Source organism: Muscardinus avellanarius, assembly GCF_963383645.1.
Source record: "Muscardinus avellanarius genome assembly, chromosome: 9".
Lineage (NCBI taxonomy): Eukaryota > Metazoa > Chordata > Mammalia > Rodentia > Gliridae > Muscardinus > Muscardinus avellanarius.
Genome location: NC_137795.1, coordinates 63,008,857 through 63,029,907, shown reverse-complemented (window position 1 = coordinate 63,029,907; position 21,051 = coordinate 63,008,857). Strand labels below are relative to the sequence as shown.

Sequence of the window (21,051 nt, the reverse complement as noted above, 5' to 3'; positions counted from 1 at the left end):
TATATGGACAAAGCATTATTTAAACTGTTGCTTCCTCAAGCCTCCTTTTCTCCCTCCCCCACTCCTTTTCCACTATCTTTTGGGTCCTTCTCCTCATTCATCTAAAGTCCTTTTTGTTTCCTGTTTTCTCTCCAGCTTTCATGTATTTCAAGAAAAAACATTCAACTCTTGACTTTCTGAGATTGGGGTTGCAGTATACTAGGCTCAAACTGGGGTAATGACACTAAAAGTGGCTTGGAGCAGAAGATATGTCGACATAAAGTGTAAACTTGGTAGATTTTATACTCAAGCGATGTAAACCTAAAAGTGGCAGACTTTGATGGATGGTGAGACACAGAGGTGATGAAAGAAAGGAGTCTAGGTTGAACAGAGGTTTCTAGGTGTAGTGGCTGGATGGAGATCATAGTCCTGGGGTATTTGTGTGAGGGGTGGGGAGTATGATGAGTTCAGCATCCTTGTGCCCAGCCCAGTAGAGGAACCATGTTTGACACAAAAAGTGACAGAAACAACCAGATAGTCATGAAGTGTCTAATTTATGCTAGGTGTTCTTTCAAATACTTTACTCATTGAATCCTCAGAACAGCACTGTGGGTAGCAGTGTCAAATCTCATTAATAGGTGAAGCAACAGGTGCCTAGAAACTTTCTTTATGTCAAACGTTACTATTCTTATATTAATGTACAAGGAAAGTACCCAAGCTTATCAAAGAGCTCATGGTGTTAAGATGTTCGCTCATGCTCTAACAGCATTATACGCCGAGTTATATGGTTATAACAGTAGGTGATGATGACACTCAGAAGGGTAAAGAGGAATGGATGGAATGTTTGGAAAGTCTTGCAGCAAGAATGATTCCCCGACCTCAGGAGCACTGTAGATGGCTGAAGCACGGTCTCTGATTTACTTGTGGGAGCTGTACAGGGTCTAACCTCCTTCAGATGTATAATGTCACATCAGGACGAGCAAACAAAACCAGAAAGCTCGTTCTTGGTCCTTCTGACTTGTACACCTTCTAGGCAAATAAATAATTGTAGATTGTCTTTTGAGAGAAAAAATATCTCATTTCTTTAGTGTGATTAATCTTATTCTTTTAACAGTTTCAACTGTTCTCAGGAATGTAACACCTCCTGGAATAGAAACTGATCAGAGAATGGCTGCATAGAAAAAAATCACAGAGGAGTTGAGCAGTGCAGTTCCCTGGATTTGAAGAGTTCACAAGTAATGTCAAGGCTTAGCAGGAATTTATAAATACTCACCCAAGGCTGCAAACCACAGGAACGTTTCTGCACAGCTGCTCTTCTGTTGGTGTTGGATTCAAAATCGAGGGCAAGAGATTGCCTGCCCAATCTGCATGTATGCCAAATCTCTTCAGCAGAGCCATTGCCACCAACTCTGGCTTGAAGACCTTGACTGCCAGAGACCTCACTGAAGGGTCTCTGGAACCACAGAGACACTTGGCATCCAAACTGTGGGTTCTAACAACTACATTTCATTTTATACATAATTGATAGCGTATCAGTTCTGAAATGATGGGTTGTACCAATAAGAATGCCAGTGATCCTGTGTTTTACATACACAGAGTCTAATTTAGGCAAAATTCTCTTCTAAGCTTTTAATCCTGACCTTCTTAGATAAGTCTATTTCCACCCTACACATCCTGTAGAGATAAATAAAATTAAAGGTTAAAATGGAAGACAAGATGTTTTCAGGTATTAAGCCAGCCTTATTGCTTCCAGGTGTTAGGTTGAAATAGGTAAATTTGCTCTTTTCATAGTTAAAAAAAATTCAGAAAGCAACAGTTTCATCTGGTTCAACCTAGCAATAGGAAGTCACTGCCAACAAGTGGCAGCCAGCGCTTTCTTTACCCGTGTCAGGGGAAGCTCTTTTTCAACTTCCTTTGGCAGCCCCTCCTATTGTCTTGGAATTCATTCTTTGAGGAAATTCTTACTATTGACCTAAATCCCTCTTGAATTAATTAAAGCCATTTTGCTTCTCCCGCCCAAAATGAACATTGAAAAGGACAGCTTGTCATTGCCTATTTGAACTCTCTCAATCACCTGCAGACAGTAGTGAGTGTCCAGTCAGGCTCCACAAGGACCTGCTGCCCCCAGCCCCAGTGTCTGGCTGCTGTCAGCCAGGGGAGACCAGGTACTAGAACTCCAGTGGGCACTTAGTCTTCCCAGGACTTAGCTTCTTCATTGGCAAAAGGCAGATTTGGAATAAAATTGGATACTGTTAATGCTCTGAAGATCTTTCTTTCTTAGGGGACTTTTGAAAAGAGGCATAGTGTGTGTGTGTGTGTGAGAGAGAGAGAGAGAGAGAGGGAGAGAGAGAGAGGGGGGGGGGAGGGAGGGAGAGAGAGAGAGGGGGGGGGGAGGGTACTGATTCTGCTCTATTTTACTCGCATATAACACTTATCACTATTATTTTTGGTCCTGGGGATTGAACCCAGGGACATTCTACCTCAAAGCTACATCCCTCATTCTACTTACAACATTTTTAAAACAGAGTCTCTCTAAATTGCTGAGTATCTCACGAAGTCACAGATCCACAGATCCTCCTCTCTCAGCTACCCAGGTATTGGATTACTGGGATGTGCCACTGCACCAGCTTAATTTTTTTTTTAAAGATATAGCTCCAAGGAAAGTCATCATCATCCCAGTAACACCCCCCACCCCAAGCCCAGGGCCTCCTGCACAGTGCCATCAGAGAAGACCTTCAAACAGCACACCACCTTCAAACAAAGAGTCAAAGATGTACGGCTCATCCGAGAGCAGCATCCCACCAAGATCCCAGTGCTGCCCATCCTGGAGAAAACCAAGTTCCTCATACCTGACCATGTCAACATGAGTGAGCTCATCAAGATAACTAAAGGCGCTTGCAGCTCAACACTAACCAAGCCTTCTTCCTCTTGGTGAATGGGCACAGCATGGTGAGTGTGTCCACACCCATCGCAGAGGTGTAGGAGAGTGAGAAGGATGAAGACTAGTTCCTGTACACCATGTGCACCTCCCAGGAGACCTTCAGCACCGAGCACTAGGTGTGGGACTAGAACTGTGTGTCTCAAGTTTTTTAAGCCCTCACCAAGGAGAAAAAACGAATGTCACCAACCAGACTGATGGTTCCTCTAGTCAAGGTCCTCAGAACAGCCATGCCACCCAGCAGCCCTTGGAGGCGTCTTATATTTCACACAGAACCTGAGCTCCATGCGAGCATGCAGTTTTGGAAAGCTACAGTATTTAACCTCAGCATCTTGTCTTCTCATTTGAGAAGTTTACCAATAAAATACCTTTTTTTGTGGTGCTGGGGATGAAACTCAGGGGCATTCTACCTCCAAGAAACACCCCCAGCCCTATTTTTTTATTATTTATTTTGAAACAGGGTCTCACTGAGTTGCAAAATGCCTTACTAAGTAGCTGAGGCTGTTCTTGAACCAGGATCCTCCTGTCTCAGCCTCCTAAATGCTGGGATTACAAGCGCGTGCCACCACTCCTGGTTTAGAAATCTCTTAATAGGACTAGAAAGACATTTCCTTATTATGATCTATGTGTGTGTGTGTGTGTGTGTGTGTGTGTGTATTTTATCTCAAACAACAAGCCTCTCATATGATTCACAAGAAGCTACCAGAAGTCATCCCAATAACATGGACAGGCAAAAATGTACAGTTTTACTCTTACTATGGAACATAGGTCTGCAAGTACTAGTCATGGTTCTGAAGAAAAATAATAAGGTTGGGGACTTGAGGAGCCAGGCAGCAGGTCTTATTATTAAGCAATTAGAATTAAGAAAATATATAGACGTTATAACAGAAAAGAGAATATAGAATATAAAAATCTGAAAAAGATGACAAAAGTGATATTGCAGGTCACAGGTAAAGAGTGGATTACTCAAAAATAGTATAAGGTAGGGTTGCCAGATAAAATATAGAATTTGCTGTCCAATTTGATTTTTACATAAGCAACAAATAATTTTTAGTATAACACTATTCAAAATATTGCATGGGACATATCTATATTAAAATAGTCCTCGTTTGTCATCTGTCATTTGGATTAAACTTGGCATCTTGGCTCATTTTTTTTTTTTTTTGCTAAATTTGGCAATTCTAGTTCCAGGTCAATATGTTACTCCTGTGGACAAAAGTAAAAATGGGTGCTTACCTCATTCTTTGCACAAAAATAAATACTAAATGAATCCTGGCCATCAATGGAAAATGGAAAACCTTAAAATATAAGGGAAAAATTTTATGACCTCAGAATAGGGAGGAATTTCCTAAATAAGACTCAGAACTATAAACTATTTTTGGAGGAGGACATTTATAAATTTAACCACCTCAAAATAACATACTTATTTTTCTCAAAAATGGTATAAAAAATAAGAACTGTAAACTGAATGATTTTTTGTAACACTTTGTGTTATTCAACTTTCTGCTACTATAACAAAATAATTGAGATGATCAACTTAAAAAGAGAAAAGGTTTACTTGGCTCACAGTTCTGGGGTGTTCACTTCATGGTCAGTTGGTCCTCTAGCCTTAGGGCCTATTGAGAGGCAATAAATTATGGTGGGAGATTTTGGCTCAGGAAGCTCCTTTAACTACATAGGCTAGAATGACAGAGAATAAGAGACTGTGTCCCCTTCAAGGTCATATCCTCAGTGACCTAAGAGATTTTGTAAAAAAGTAAGAACCCAATGAATATGGGTAATGATTTCTGGTAGTGATAGATTCCTATTTTCCCAGGAGTGTTCCTAACAAAGAATACATGTACATGAAGAATACTGAAGATTTGTCTGAACCAGTCACACCTGTCTCCATCCAGACCCAATGGAGAAGGTGCAGACACACTTAGTGGGCTCCCAAGTAGCAACTCTGCCACTTTTTCCTGAAGGTGGAGCTTTGGAAGAGCTGGAATCTTTGTTTATAGGTGGAACATTGTGACCCTCATTCATTCTTATTCATCCTCTCCCCCCCTCCTCCTCCCTCCCTCCCTCCCTCTCTTATTCCAGCAAGCTTGACCTTATTTGTTGATCTTCTTGATCTTTCCGTGGGCCCTCTCCCACTGGCACACAAGTGCTTTCCCTTTCCATCTACCTGAGTTCCTTTTCTCTAGGGCTGCTGAGCAAGGCGCTCCATCCTACTGCTATGCCAGGTTTTAGTGTTGGGGTTTTGTTCTGGGTTGCTGGTGAGGGCAGAGGAGTGTAGTGGGACAGGATGAAGGGAACTGATGGCTTATGATGTAGGCAGGGTGTTTTCTTCTTTAATGCTAGGCGGGTTCACACTGATGAGCCTCAAAAGGGAGACCCCCAGTGGGTCCAAATTAGCTCACCAGAGGCCTGAATATTATATAGGGCCAAAGCTTTATCTAATAATAAAATACAGTTTTTCCTTACTTTGCTTTTCTTGGGACCTTAAAACAGAATTGAATCTGCTAAAGCTGAATTCAACTGTTTTCCACCAATATCTCACCCAATTTTATAGTGTTTTTATGTTCCTGAACAGGAAGTTGAGAGTTGTAAAACTCTTCAGATTAAAACAAAATTTAATGACATTTCAATAACTACATCAACCAGTTATTCCTTTATCTTGAAAACCTGTCCAAATTGTCTATATTGAAAAATCAATATAAAAGAATGTCTAGAAAGTACAGAGAAAATAAGATTAACAAGGGAATTGAAATAGTTACCAATACATACTTCAAATTTACAGTAACTAAAGCTATGGAAATCAATGAGTGTAATAAAAGGTCCAGAAACTGCACATATGTATGGATATTTAATATATGGTAACAGGGCACTTAAAATTAATAAGAGATTTAGACAACAAATATCACAAATAAAATAATTTGGGGCTGGGCATGGTAGAGCATGCCTGTAATACCAGTATTGAGAGGCTGAGATAGGAGGATTGCAGGATTTAGACCAGCTTCAGCAAGTTAGTGAGCCTCTCAGCAACCTAGCACGACTGTTTCACAGCAGCAGCAGCAGCAGCAGCAGCAGCAGCAGCAGCAGCAGCAGCAGCAGCAGCAGCAGCAGCAGAAAACCAAACCAAACCAAACCAATAAATTAATCAAAAGGCTGGGAGTGTATATTGGAGGTAGAATGCCCCTGGGTTCAATCCCCAGTAACACACACACACACACACACACACACACACACACACACACAGTAGGTTAGAAAGATAACTAGAACCATAATAAAAAATAAATTTCAAGTCGTTTAATGATTTAAATATGCAAACCTTACAAGTTGCACAAGGAAAAGAGAGAATATATTTACAGCCTTAAAGCAAGGATGATTGTCCTTAGCATGTTGCTGAGGACTGACTATATGAAAGGAAAGACAGATAGTTTTGACTTAACACAAATTAAAAATGTTTGAATGAAAAAAGGCACAAAATAGAGGTAGAGGCCAAGAGATAAATTAGGAAATACATTTATAAAAGATGCTAAAAAATGCCTGTAATATAACAAGGAGATTACAACAAAAAGAAAAACCCAAAAGAAAAAAAGGCAAAATATTTTTCAGGCAGATCGCAGTTCAGGATAGAGGGGGAAGATAAGACCACTAGTACATTTATAAACTAAAACATCCCCCAAATGTTTCTTATGAACTCTTCACTCTCCACTGAGTGAGCCTCATGAGGGAAGAAATGAATTATTCCTTTCATCTGTTTGACAGATGCCTCTTATTGACGTTGAAGGTCTTCAGACATAGTCAACGCATTGTCATGATTTTATAACCTTGATACTGAAGATTTACCAGTCTCTCCTCCCTAGGCTCCAGGTCTGTTATTACCAAATATCTTATGAACATTTTTGCTTTGGATATCTTGGCATCACTTAGAATACACAAAATTCAATTCATTGCTGACAGACTACTTGATACGAGTTTTCTGTAAGCAAAATTAGGGTTCCCTGTTGTATTTGTTGTTCATTGCTGCTTAAAAAATTACCACATTTATCAGCTGAAAACCCAGCTGCTGTGGGTTAGGGTTTGGATACAGCTCAGCAAGGTGCCCCTGCTTCAAGGTGGTCCACCGCTAGGCTATAACCGCTGGACAGGAGCTCAAGTCTCATTTGAAGGCTTGCCCAGAGGACAGCACAGAATTGCTTCCAGGTTCACTCACAAGGTTGTTTATAATACTCGGATCCTCACCATGTGTTCCTCTCTACAGGGCAGCTTCCAAGGTTGCAGCCAGCTTTCTTCGGAACAAATGAGTGAGGGAAAAGAAAAGGCGCTGAAGGTGGAAACCTTAGTGTTTGTGCAATGTAACGTCAGAACTTATAACTAACTTATAACTAACTCATCACTGTTGATGTATTACGGTGGTTAGAAGTGAGTCTCTGGGTCTGGCTGACACTTAAGAGAAGGGGGTGACACAAGGCATAGAGACCGGGAGGTAGGGCCCCTGGAGACTGGCTTCAAGGGTGGCTGCCTCATGATCTACACTATGATGTGAGGCTATAATGCACCAATAAAAACATATAAAAATAAAGGAATAAATAACCCAGTTTGCACTGAACACCAACGGGAATTATGAGTAATACTGAGAAGTTGTGATAGTATTTACTATGGTGTGGGAACTGTACTTGATGCTTCCATCTTAAATTGTCAATGGGAATTTCAAGAATCATGGGCTTGAGATTTGAGCAAATTATTAGCAGATGGTGGCCTTGCAGCTTCTCCATGGCTTGGACTTTTAGAATAGCTTCACTTTCCCAAGATCATAGACTTCATGCTACCAAACACTGGATAACTATATGTTGAGTAACTACAAAATTAAACCCACTCTGTTCTTAGATGTGGCCTGGCTGATTGCAACAAGTGTCATACTCCTCTCCCAGCCTGGCTGCATGGCTCACAGCTTGCCGCCTTTCTTCGCAGTGCTCCAGGTCTCCAGACTTTCTTGCAACCTTGGCTTCACCTTCACAGCTTCACATATTGCCCCATTCGGGCCTGCTTGCAGGGATTCTGACCTTGCCATGTGTCGCCTGACTTCCTAGACCTTCCTTTGAAATCTGGGGGAAGCTTCCACAACTTCTTTTGCTCTAGCAAAGCTGGCATTACATGAGACCCAGAAGGACTGCCAATAGAAATGGTGGTCACTCTCTCTTTAATCATTGCCGCTGGGTCCCCCTCCGTCTTGATCATGGCAGAGCCAGTTTCCATCATGAGTGGTGTGGGCCTGCCTCCATCAAGGTCACAGCAGGGAAGGAATCTGAGTGCAAATCACTGCCCTTGTTTCCTTGGATTTGAAACCAAATCCTTGGTTTCAACTTGGATTTGAACTGCTCTAGCTCTTGTTTCTATGCAAAACATCTGATCTTCCTTTAGCCATCTTGCTTTCTTTTTCTGGGCCCCAGTTTTACACATGCCTTTCTGGCCAATCTGCAAATCCATAGTCTCTCCGTTGGAGTTTCTGCTCCCAAAATGTGGTGTACAATTCACTGAACGCAGACCTCAATATTCATAATGCCATTTGGATATTTTGCTGTTTTGAGATTTCCTCTGCAGTTCAATAAGCCCATCATCTTTTACTTCAGCTTCACACAAAGCTTCAGGACCTGGGCAAAATGCCAATAAATTCTTTGCTAAAGTGTAACACACAGCCTCTATTCCATTTTCCTATGAAGTACATTTTGCTTTCCAAAATCTCCTACACACAGTCTTTATGGCCCACCTTTCTAGCTACATTCTAGACCTTCCAGTTTCCTCTCATTAAACAGTTTCAAAGACTTGCAGATCACATGATCAGATTTAGGTATAGCTGTGACCCCACTTCTCTGGCACCAGTTTGTCTTAGAATTTTTACAGCTATAATCCAAAGAACTCATCATACGACTTAGAGGAAGAAAGATTTATTTGCTCATGGTTTTTGGAGACTTTGGGATGCAGCCAATGTGAGGCTAAGGACTGTGGGTTTCAAGGCATAGTGGAGGGAAGCTGGGGGCGGGGCGGGGGAGAGAGAAGGAGAGGGAGAGAGGGAGAGAGAGAGGGAGAGAGAGACTGCGCTTCTCACATTATGGAGGTCAGGAGCAAAAGACAACAAGCCAGCAAGGAGAGTCAAAGACACAAACACAATTCCTAGGGTTACACCCCCAGGGACCCATCTCCTTTACCCACACCCCAGCAGCAGCCCAGGCAAAAACTAGGTAAATCAGTTACAATGGAATTTATCTATATCTGAGATTACAACCCTCATAACTATATCAGCCTTAAGCTCTTGAGGGGTGACTCTATATCTGACCATAACACCATAGAACCATGTAGAATCTTATGGGTTGCCTATCTGAGAACTAAGGAGTTTAGCCTTCTGCTTTAGACCGGTGTCCCCTCTTTATACTGTAGAGCACCTGCCAGCAGATTCCACCCAGGGAAGCAAATGAAAAACAGGGCCAATGCATATCTGCCTTCAGCTTTTCCTTTGACTTATCTCAGCTCTTCCCTGCCAGTCTGTAGGTCAAATGTTGGAGAAGGGACTCGAGGACACATGTGTCCCACCCCTCTCACCTTCCCTGAAGTTCCTCTTCACGCCTCTCTGCCCTCCCTCCACCGTCAGTTGTTCTCTGCTCTCTCCCTTGGACTGGATGGTAGGGGCTTTGGTTTTCTGTTCCCTTTCACTCTGAATATTATTTTCCTCATGCTGTATGTCTCTCTTTCACAACCTCAGCATAATAGCTGAGCCCTAAGCCTTCTGGAGATGGGAAGAAGACCAGTTTGAGCCCAAGAGTAGTTAAATCAGTCAAGATTTTGAAAATGTCATACATGAACCAAATGTATTTTCACATAATTTTCTAAAGTGCCCTAGGAACAGAAATGTCACTTCGAATACTTTTTGGAGAAGGAAAGATAAGAATTTGTGTCCAAAATAGGATTAAATGAACTTTTAAACATCTTTTTTAGTATTCTTAGATGTGTGGTGGTTTATATAAAAATTGTTTCTCCTGGTCAGTAGTATTTTGTAGCCTCTCCCCTGCATGAGGTCACAGCTTGCCCAAAGAATCAAAACCTTTCTTTTCAGTTTAGAAAACTAGATATTCAGCTTATCTAAATGGGCTGTCTCTATCCCCTACAGATATAATTATAATAAGATCTCATTCTCTGCTCTTCCTAAGTTGAAACTAAAATTGCAGGTCAAATATATTTCTACTTCTGTCTCATTCTTTGTTCCTAGGATTTTTTTCTATGAAAAGAATTCTGGGGCATGGATGAGATGCACAGGATGGTTCACAATTTAGGCTGTGATCTTCTCTATTGGATCTTGTTTTCTCTGATTCTTAGTTAATGAATTTCATATAAATATGTCTATCTAAGTTTGGCTGAAATCCTCCATTCAAAAATAGGCTAATTTTATAGTTCAGCATCTACTAAAAATTTTGGACATTTTTTGCTTCTCAAAACATTTAAATATATGTTAAATGAATAATAGTGTTCTCTAGTTAAAATAAGCCCAGCACCAGCTATCACTGATTTAAATGAGGCAATAGTCATATATTATCTAAAATCTGGTATGCTAAAAAGTGTTCCAGTTTGCTATCACGAGAAAAGGGTTGCAGTACAGCCCATTATTATATATGTCTCTTTGAGCAGCTCATTTTATTTTTCTGGGCTCCCAATTCCTATAAGATACTGGAATTATGTTAACTTATCTCCTATGGCTTTTACTTTGATAAAAATCTGTGATTCAAGTATCTAGAGGAGGAAAGTGATCACATATTCTGAAAACAAAACAAAACAGACAAGGAACATTTCCACCAGCTACCCCCACTTTTAACTATGCCCTTATATGTTTCCTGCCAAACCAACGAGGGATATAGACTGTCTGGCAGAGTCACCAGGACAAAGGATTAAAGGAAGAAAAAAGAATCCAGATGTTTCCATTTGGGGTAATTGAATTTTCAGACACATCTAATTCGGATGAACTGTAGCCACGAACAATTGAGCCAAGGACATAAAAGTGAATCTTATAATTCAGCTGGGTTTTCATGACACCACTCCCCGTTCAGCACTCTAATCGATATTATACCCTCACATGCCTATGATGACATGGTGGGAGTGGAGGGGAAGGACGCCCTTAATCAAAAGGCAAATTAAACCCCTCATCCCCCCGGGGGTTTCACAGTAGATTTATTGCATGCCTGCTGAGGACTATTTTCAGTGGAATGAGAAAGGGGTACCAAAAATAAGAATAACCGTACTACAACAAGTTATTGATCCAGTTGAAGAAAACGTGCACAATTTGCAGTGATGCTTGCCTGTAATCCCAGTACTTGAGAGACTGAGACAGGAGGACCGCAGGTCTGCAGCCAGCCTCAGCAATTTGTTGAGGCCCTCCACAACTTAGTGAGAGCCTGTTTCAAAACAAAACAAAACAAAAAAAATTAAAATGGGGTTGGGGATGTAGCTCAGAGGTAGAATGACCCTGGGTTTATTTCTGCACCCCCAGTACTGAAAAAAAAAAGGAAGAAGTAAGGAAAAAAAAAAGCTTGATAACCTGGCTGAGTGTTTCAACTTCCGTTCTAGGCTGGCAAATCACCGCTCTATCCATTTCCTTACATAAGCCTTTATTAGTTATTGTTTGTTGAATGCATACTGGTTTGAAGGAGAAAATGCAATACTTTTAGGGAGTTGGTTGTGGGCATGAACAAACAGGACTTGAGTGTGAGTGACATTCTTAGGTGTGTCACCAGGTGTGATGCCAGATAAACTGTAGAAATAATGAGTTGGAAGTCACAAAAAGAATGAGGACATGAGGATGTTGAAGGGGGTAAGGCATTAGGGAAAGACGGGTTCAAGTTAAGTTTTGAGGGATTAAGTGGAAATTGCCATTTATAGAATGGCACCTGATGTCTCCCATTTTCATCCCCCAGTTAGCAAATGACAAGATATTAAATACAGAAACCAAGAAATTGAGACAGTAACAACTGTAAAGCCTTGTAACTTGTTGGCTCACACAAAGTGTTATAAGCTCTACCATGTAAAAAGCTTCACAAATCATTAAGAGAAAGATAAATCCCTGTGTAGAAAAATGGATCAAGGACATGAAAAGGCAATAAGGAAACAAAAAATCTATGAATGGCACTATATATTCGAAAAATTATTTACTTAATATGAAAAAAGTGAAAGAAACCTGGAAAACTGGTAGGAGTAGGCAGAGGGATATTGGTAGGAGATGGTATACTGGAATGCCACTTTTTTGGGGGGTCAGTTTTTCTGTAGGTATCAATAAGTATATATTCTTTGGCTTAGAAATATCACTTTAAGAAATTTATCTGAAGTATTTAATCATAATTGTTCAAAGATGTAAGTACATGTAGGTTGTTCAATACAGAGCCATTTATATTCAAGTGAAAAATTAGAACCTACTAGCATTACATGAATAAGATATTTGTTCAATAAATTTTAGTGCAAAAGTATGTAAGGTAGTGGATATATTGATTAGTTTGTTATTTTAATATTTCACATTATGCCACTTGGATTGTATACAATCTTTGTCAATTATACCTCAAAAAAGTTTAAAAATTTTGACACATTCTCACAGAGAATATTAATGTGTTACAATCTTCATTAGGGTATTTTAAAGAAAAACCAGGCTGAAAATAGCATATATAAGACTCTTTCTCTCTGTATACACACACACACGCACGCATGCACACACACACACACACACACACAGCATAACTTGTTTGGATGTTTGCCCATATACTAAAAATAATTATCTGTAAGTGGTAGTTTTAGTGGTAGTATTAGTAGTTTTCAGGGGCTTAAGTTTACTTTCCTTTTTACAATATTATATTCATATTATATTTTTATATTTATATTACATTTAACTTATATTGTTTGAATTTTACTCAGTGAACATATTTTATAATAGATTATATCATAAAACAAAAGTACTTTGAGGAAAAAATCTCTTGCTGATTTGATAAACCATATTTATATTATAGGCATAAAAACACATTTTCAAGGTTGTTGCTTATAGAAATACTCAATTATGCAACATTTTATAATTAAGGCATAAATTCTCAGAAATTCTAGTCTCTATGTTTGTCTTGATCTAGGGATTTATTTTTGAATATCTAAAAGTGTGGATGTTCAAGCCATTTCATCCAGTGTTATTTCTCTAATTGAATTTTTTTAAAAAAATTCATTGCAGTGAATTTGAGATTATGTTTCTTGATTGCTGCTCGGAGCCCATCTGATCTATGTAGTTTTATGTCCGTGAGGCCGTGTGTTATACTCATTGATCCAGGAATAGAATTAGTATTCTTTTGTTGAAGCTAAGGAACCTACAAATGTCAGGAGGGCATGTCTAGATGGAAAGCCAGCCCACCTCCTCTCTTCAGTCCAGACTTCTTAGTAAGGCAGAGCATTTCAGCAGAAAAGAATTATGGATTTTTCTCCAGGGTAAAAATAAATGTACAAAGTCATTCTGCTTCAGTCATGTAGCTTGGTCAAAATAATTTGGGCTTAAAATTTTCTAAGGCAGTTATAAATATGCTTACCTTGACCAAACCACCATAGATCTCTGTGAAAAATATGCATGTAAAAAGATGGCTCACAATAAACAATGATAATTCTGCCTTTATCCTCCTCAATACACCACATTGTTGGGTAACTGAATATGGAAATAGGCTGTATAATATACTTATTTATAAAATAGAAGAAAAATGTAAAAATAATAACTGTATTCTATAAAAATGAATCTAATACTCATTTTTTGAAAGGCAATGAATGTGTGTAAAAGTCAGTAATCTGCTAAACTCACTGCTAATTTAAGATAGTAAAACATTTGCATTAAAAAGTTTTTGTCTAGCCGGGCTTGCTGGCGCATGCTTGTAATCCCTGTGCTTGGGAGGTGGAGACAGGAGGATTGCGCAGGTTTGAAGCCAGCTGCACTGGCTTAAGAGACCCTGTTTCCAAAATTAAAAAATAAAATATTTCCGGGAGTGTAGCTCGGAGGTAGAAGGGCTTCCAGGAACCCCAGTACCACCACCACAAAAAAAAAAAAAAGTTTTCTCTGATTTTTGTAGATGCAGTTACAGTATAGTAAGGCCAAGTAAGTTGTGCAAAAAGGATAAGTCAAATAAGACAAAATTAGACTATTTAAAAATCAGGATCCTTCTCTCCACCCCCTTCCAAATTCAGGACTTAAGTCACATGGAAAAATATTAGAAAAATCACAAATGACAAAGAATTTTAGTAAAATCACATGTGCATGTGCACATCTATGTGCAAACACCTGATAGCCAAGTTCTACCTACATTAAACCTGCCGAAAAGGGATCTACGGGTGGTAAAACCTGAGCATGTGTGTTTTTTTGCTTTTATTGGTGCGTTATAGTCTCACATCATAATGTAAACCATGTTGACAATGACATACATGCACACGGCTCTTGGTGTCCCCCCTCCCCAGCCTCTCCATTTTCCTCCCTCTCAAGACAGAGTACCCAGATTGACATTGGTATATATCCACGTGTTTATAGCAGCACAATTCACAATAGCCAAATTTTGGAACCAACCTAGGTATCCATCAACAGATGAATGGATTACAAAACTATGGGAAATACACACAATAGAATTCTACTCGGCAGTAAAGCAAAATGAAATGTCATTTGCAAGAAAATGGAAGGACCTGGATAACGTTATGTTAAGTGAGATTAGTCAATCACAGTGAGTGAAAGGTCATATGTTTTCTTTAATATGCTCAGGAAAGGGAGTGATTGGAATACAAAAGAGACTCCAGAAGATGAGGAGAAACCTCAGGGGAGCCAGGAAGGAGACATAAGGGTAAGGGGGAAAGAAGACTGAGGTTCATTAATGGAGATAACTACCGTAGACTATGTGTATACATGTGAAGAGTATGTGTACTTTTAAAGCACCAAGGCAGCTCTGATTGGCAGCCAGGTTGAGAGCCATTACCGTAAGGAGAGAGCCGTCAGGCTCCACTTGGTGATTCTGATACATAAAAAGCGAGTCCTCCATTATGGAACCTTGAAGCCAATAAGCAGCTGGAATAGTACTGGGGTTAGAACTAACTGTATCTTGGAGCAAACTGCTCACCAAACCTCCAAGGTTGAGACTAGTCATTTTATTGTTTTATAAAGCAAAAAGGTTTTCCTGAAAAAAGCCTTGCTATTTTTTTCTTTATTACAAATGTACTACATGTTTACTGTAGACATTTTGAAAGTAAATCATGAAAGAGCACAAAGGAGATAAAACTAACCTGTAATTCTGTCAGCCAGATATCACTGCAACAATGTCTAAGCCCCTTCAGACTTTTGAATATATACGTGGAACTATATTAGAATGCATTTTTATTACATGTGTTCTAAAGTTAGCAGTATAGCAGGGGATTTTCTCTTATTAATATTCATCTACAAAATCATGTTCAAGGGCTAGAGAAAATATTGTTTCATGATTAATTTTATTTCTTTTCTCATTTTGAAAATTTTGGCTTTTATAATTCATGACTCAAGCAATCCTGTGGTGATCCTCCATTGGCTACATATTTTTTTATGCACATGTCAAATACTTCCTTATAAGTCTTAGGTGTGGGGTGGCCGGGTTGAAAATGAATGTTTATAAATCATTTCGTACGTATTGCTCAACTATCTTTTGAAAAGGATACACTAATTTTATATTTTGACCAGAGTTCACAAACCTTACCAGTATTTGAATATTGTATGATCTTTGTTAGTCTGATTGATGACAGTGTAGCTCAACTTCATTTGAATTTTCTTGAAATAACTTATAAAGATATTTATTATTTTCTATATGGTTCCTGGTCATTTATATTTCTTGAGAGAACTGCCTAGTCATGTCCTATATTCATTTTTCAATTTTCCTTTTCCTTTGTGATACAAACTGTCTTTTTCTCATATATAGGGCACATTTTTCCTTTTTTATATTTTCTTACTTTAAAAGTTACCTTATAATGTTTTAGGATATACAAAAGTTGATAACTCCTTTTTGGGAATCCACAATTCAAATATGTCCTAAGAACAGACTTGGAAAGATCACCATTCCTTTGGCAAGAATGAGGACGCCCATCCTATCCTGGACCATTTCAAGCTCCAATCAGAATGGTGGCTCTTGCTTAGCAGTGTCTGGCTTAGCAAAACTAGACACCTCGATATGAATTGAATTCAATGTTTTATATATCAAGGGAGCTCAGATTTCAAGCTTTGTCTCTAGTTACACACTGTGTTCTGTTAAAGAAATTTTAGGTGTAGGGGAATAGAGAATGAGAGAGAAATTCTGCAACTATTTATTGAAGAGGTATGATGTAAAAGTCACCAATCAGGTGTCAGTTTGCCTATATATAAGCATAGCTGTGTCAACAGGCCACTCTATAAATCATAGGTTTAGAAACTTTATTGATATAAGTACATGCCTTTGCTTTGTGAACAATGAGTATAAAATAAGAATTTGTGTTGATATGGAACTTTACAAAAAACACATTCACACAGTAATGTGTGTGTGTGTGTGTGGGGGGGTGCTGGAGATTGAACCCAGAGGCATTCTACCTCTGAGCTATATTCCCAGGCTGATTTTATTTTTTATTTGGAAATAAGGTTTCCCTAAGTTGCTGAGAGCCTGGCTAAGTTACTGAGACTGACTTCAAACCTGTGATCCTCTCTCAGCTTCCCAAGTACTGGGATTACAGGTGTGCACCACCATGCCTGACTTCATTATTATTTTTTTTTAATCTTCAACAGATGAAGTGATAAAAGCAGCGATCACTATCACAGGTAAACCTGTAAGGAAAATGGGGTTTGGAGAATCTTCAGTGGGTGATTAGTGTGAAGGAAACGAAACACGGGATGATTCACTGCAAATCCGGTGCTTAGTGAAGGGACTGGTATTTTTTAAAAAGCCCTCGGACATTAGAAAAAAGCAAAAGAGCCAAAGTAAAGCCAAAAGAAATAAGCCAGAGAATTCCTCCAAATTTAAGTAAAGCATGGGTGTGGCTGAGTTAGAATGTAGCTGCATATTTAATGAAATGCTTTGTTTTCTTTATTTTCTATATTTTAGAGTCTATTTGTTTGCAATGTTTTATTATTGTTGCATTAGAACTTCTTTTTATGTGGTTGAGGAGATGTTTCCTTTCATAATCTCCATGTTGAAACATCTTTCTGTGTACTGAAGGTCTACATACACATGTATGTATAATTTATTTTTGAGTTAGGCTTTTTACTCAAGTATTTCCTGATCTAAATGTGGATTCTATAATTTATATCTCATGCATGTTAAGCAATTTGATAAACACAGAAATCTGGAGTTACAGTTTTGCTTCCCTCTACTGTGGGGCATCATGAGAGGTATATGCTCAGGATACCACCCATCTCTCTTTCCAGACCACTGGCTTTTATATGAAATCATTTGCATTTGGCAGAGAAACTCAAAATGTTGGCCAAGAAGTGGGAAAATAACTTATTCAGCTATTGATGGACATGTAGGCTTGTATTCTACTCAACAATAAAGAAGAACAAAATTATGTCATTTGCAGGAAAATCGATGGATCTAGGGAACATTATGCTAAGTGAGATTGTCCAGTCATTGAAAGGGAAAGGTCATATGTTTTCTCTCAAATGTGGAAGATACAAAAGAATTGTGATGCAAAGGAGACCTTAGATATAGGAGGAGAAACCCCAATAGAGTGATGGAGGGGGTCTAGGGAAGGATGGTGGTTGTGGGGAGGGAGAATTAATTAAGGAAACACTTCCATCGATGCTATGTACATATAATAAATTATCAATGCCAATATCAATATTATGTATGGAGGAATAAAAGGGAATGGGGGAGGGGTAATGCTGTGTGCGTGGATGTGCCCCTATTACTCTGAATTTCACTATGATGTGAGGCTACAATCCACCAATATAAGTATATTTTAAAAAGAATCCCATAATAAAAAGTCAGTTGGCTACAAAAAAAAAGTGGGGAAAAAAGAAGTTAAATATATAGAAACTGAAAGTGGTACTTGGAAAGAAGGGGAAAATAAAGAAGATAAAGTTGGATACTGAGTATACCTCCAGCTTTGGAACAATAGAGGGTGAGTGCTCCTATAATAGAGAGGATAAGTTAGGAGGTGAAAGAGTCAAACACAATATACATGTCTTAATTTGGTGTCCATAGACTGGGGGCCTACTGAAGAGTGTGATATTGACATTTCAACACAGAGACCAAGCTGGCTTTTTGGAGGGATGACTAAGCTTAAATAGGACTCATATCTGACATATAGAGGTGAAAGAGTACTCTGCTGAAAAGAACCCCATTAATAAGAACAACAACAACAAAAATCAGACGTGATAGCAGCACTGGACAAGACTATGAGTGGTTGGAAGGTATACAGTTACAGAAATCCTGCCCGAGAGTTTAACCAGGTGAAGAGTGAAAGATAAGGAAGAAAAGGGGGTTGTTGTTGGAAGGCCATTGCATCCAGCTTGAATTAGTGTGTGGCACAGATGATTTTCTTAACACAGAAAAAAAAATGCAGAGGGACAAAATTCAGTAAAATAGAGAAAGGAAAATATTTGCCTATGGCCCGCCAATCAATTAATTTAATAATATGCATCATTTTATTTATTTTTGTTTTAAGACATTGCTCTCACTAAGTTTCCCAGGCTGGCCTCAAACTTTCAATCTTCCTGCATCAGCTTCCAGAGTAGCTGGGATTACAGATATGTGCTGTTATACCTGATTCTTTTTATTTTAACCCCACTCACAACATTCCCATATAAAAATTATTTATTATATCAACTCTTATTGTCTAGATGTGTTTAGAAAACACACAGCCACATTGACTGGACTTGATTAAAATCCATAACCACAAATAAAGAAGAACTAGTCTATCCTCCCTGTCAAGACTCTTCCTTTTTCTAGAAATCATGAAATGTGAGTCTTCCAACTTTGTTCTTCATTTTGAATGTTGTTTTGGGTATTCTGAAACCTTTTATTTCAATATTAATTTTAGGAGCACACACCAGCTGAGATTTTGATAGGCATTACATAAATTTATGAATCAGTTTGGGAGTATTGCCATCTTAATGACATAAGTCTTTTGATCCATGAACATGTGATGTTCTTCCCACATATTTTTTGTTTTGTTTTTTTCATTTCTTCTAGGAACTCTTTGGAGTTTTCAGAGTATAAGCTTTCAACTCCTTTTGTTAAATTTATTCTTGAGTATTTTATTCTTTTTATGTTGTTGTTGTTGTTGTTGTTGTTATAATATTTTTTTTGGTGGTACTGGGGTTCCTGGAAGCCCTTCTACCTCTGGGCTACACTCCCAGACCTATTTTATATTTTTGAAACAGGGTCTCTTAAGCCAGCGTGGCTGGCTTTGAACCTGTGTGATCCTCCTGTCTCTGCCTCCCAAGCGCGGGGATTACAAACGTGCGCCACCACGCCCAGCTTTTTATATTATTTTATGGAATTATTTCTTTAATTTTATTTTTGAATTTTCACTGCAAGCAGGGTAATATAGAATTGATTTTTATATATTGATATTGTATTCTGCCACCATATGCAACTCATTTATTAGTTCTCACAGCATTTTTAGTGGATTTCCTAGGATTTTTTTCATACTTAAGGTTATGTCATAATACAGACAGTTTTTCTTTTTGCTTTTCAATCTGGATTTCCTAAATTTCATTTTCCCCCCTAATTGTTCTGCAAAGAACCGTCAGTACAGGGTTGAATAGAAATGGTAAGAACATATAGTCTTGTTCTATATGCTGTTTTTTTTAAAATATAAAGTCCCAGCTCTCTGTCTTTCAGGTGATCCAACCACACCTTGGTGAGATGCGCATTTGAGTCAGATACAATAATATTCTAGAGGACGAACTCTTGCCCTTATAGTTGGCCTTGGCAATCAGAATCCTCAGAACCAATAGTTGGATATGGCATCTTTAAAAGATCAAAGCTCAGGCTCTAGTCACAAAGTACAGGCTATAACAAATGCTAAATTAATTATATCCTTCTCACAAAAGGCTGGATACTATAGAACATTTAAACCAATGAATATATCTTTAGTTTCACCAATTCAACAAACTTCCACTAAGTTTACTAATCAAAACACATTTGTAACATTTATTATAGTTAACCAAAGATTTGAAGTTGGTCAGAAATAATAATTGAGCTGGGTGTGGTGGTGCATGCATGATGGTGGTAAGAACTTGTTTCAAATTAAAAAATAAGATAGATAAAATAGGGGTGTAGCTCAAGGGTAGAATGTCCCTGGTTTAATCTTCAGTATCACATACACATACACAAAAAAGTAACAATAATTGAAACATTTGTAGTAGTGACATTAAGAGGGTGAGTTTTCTGATATTAATGTTATTAAGTCACCCTTGAAGGGTTGATAACTAATTGTCCATAGCATGTAGCTTAAAGTATGCCATCGATATCACCATGCATGTGCATAAGTAAAAAATCTAGGTGCTAGCCTTGACTTCCCATCTTCTACAATTAATTATCAAATACTCTTATTATGTCTCTAACTCATAACCTAAAGCCATCTACATCTCTTCTTCATATAACCACCTTAGTCCAAACCATCATATTTATATCAATTTAGAAAAAAGAAATGATAGCCGGGCGTGGTGGCGCACGCTTGTAATCTCCGCGCTTGGGAGGTAGAGACAGGAGGATCACGCAGGTTCGAAGCCAGCCACGCGAGTGCTGGCTTAGGAGACCCTGTTTCCAAATAAAAATGTAAAAATAGGTCTGGGAGTGTAGCCTGGAGGTAGAAGGGCTTCCAGGAACCCCAGTACCACCAAAAAAAAAAAAAAAAAAGAAAAAAAAAAAGAAAAAGAAAAAGAAAAGAAAGAAATGATGTGGCAAAGAGTTTATGCCAGCTCCTGTGGTCACCACTTTTACCTCTTTTCTCAATGTCTGAACTGGCCTTGAAAGAAATGTTTTGGGGTTTTTGTGCCATCTCTTTCTCCACCTGACTGCATTTTCTCAGAAAGGCAGCAAAGGAATCTTTTTTAAATTTTTATTTATTTATTTCTGAGGTACTGGGGATAGAACCCAGGGGTATTCTATCTCTGA

The 21,051-nt window shown here is 38.6% G+C and overlaps 1 pseudogene across 1 annotated transcript; it reads left to right on the top strand.

Annotated features, from left to right (window-relative positions):
• The first annotated feature begins 1,683 nt into the window (after positions 1-1,683).
• On the top strand, positions 1,684-3,036 carry LOC308266802 (microtubule-associated protein 1 light chain 3 beta 2-like; annotated as a pseudogene). Its single transcript has 3 exons — positions 1,684-1,705; positions 2,060-2,144; positions 2,626-3,036. The product of its transcript is annotated as a microtubule-associated protein 1 light chain 3 beta 2-like (transcript).
• The last annotated feature ends 18,015 nt before the right edge of the window (positions 3,037-21,051 follow it).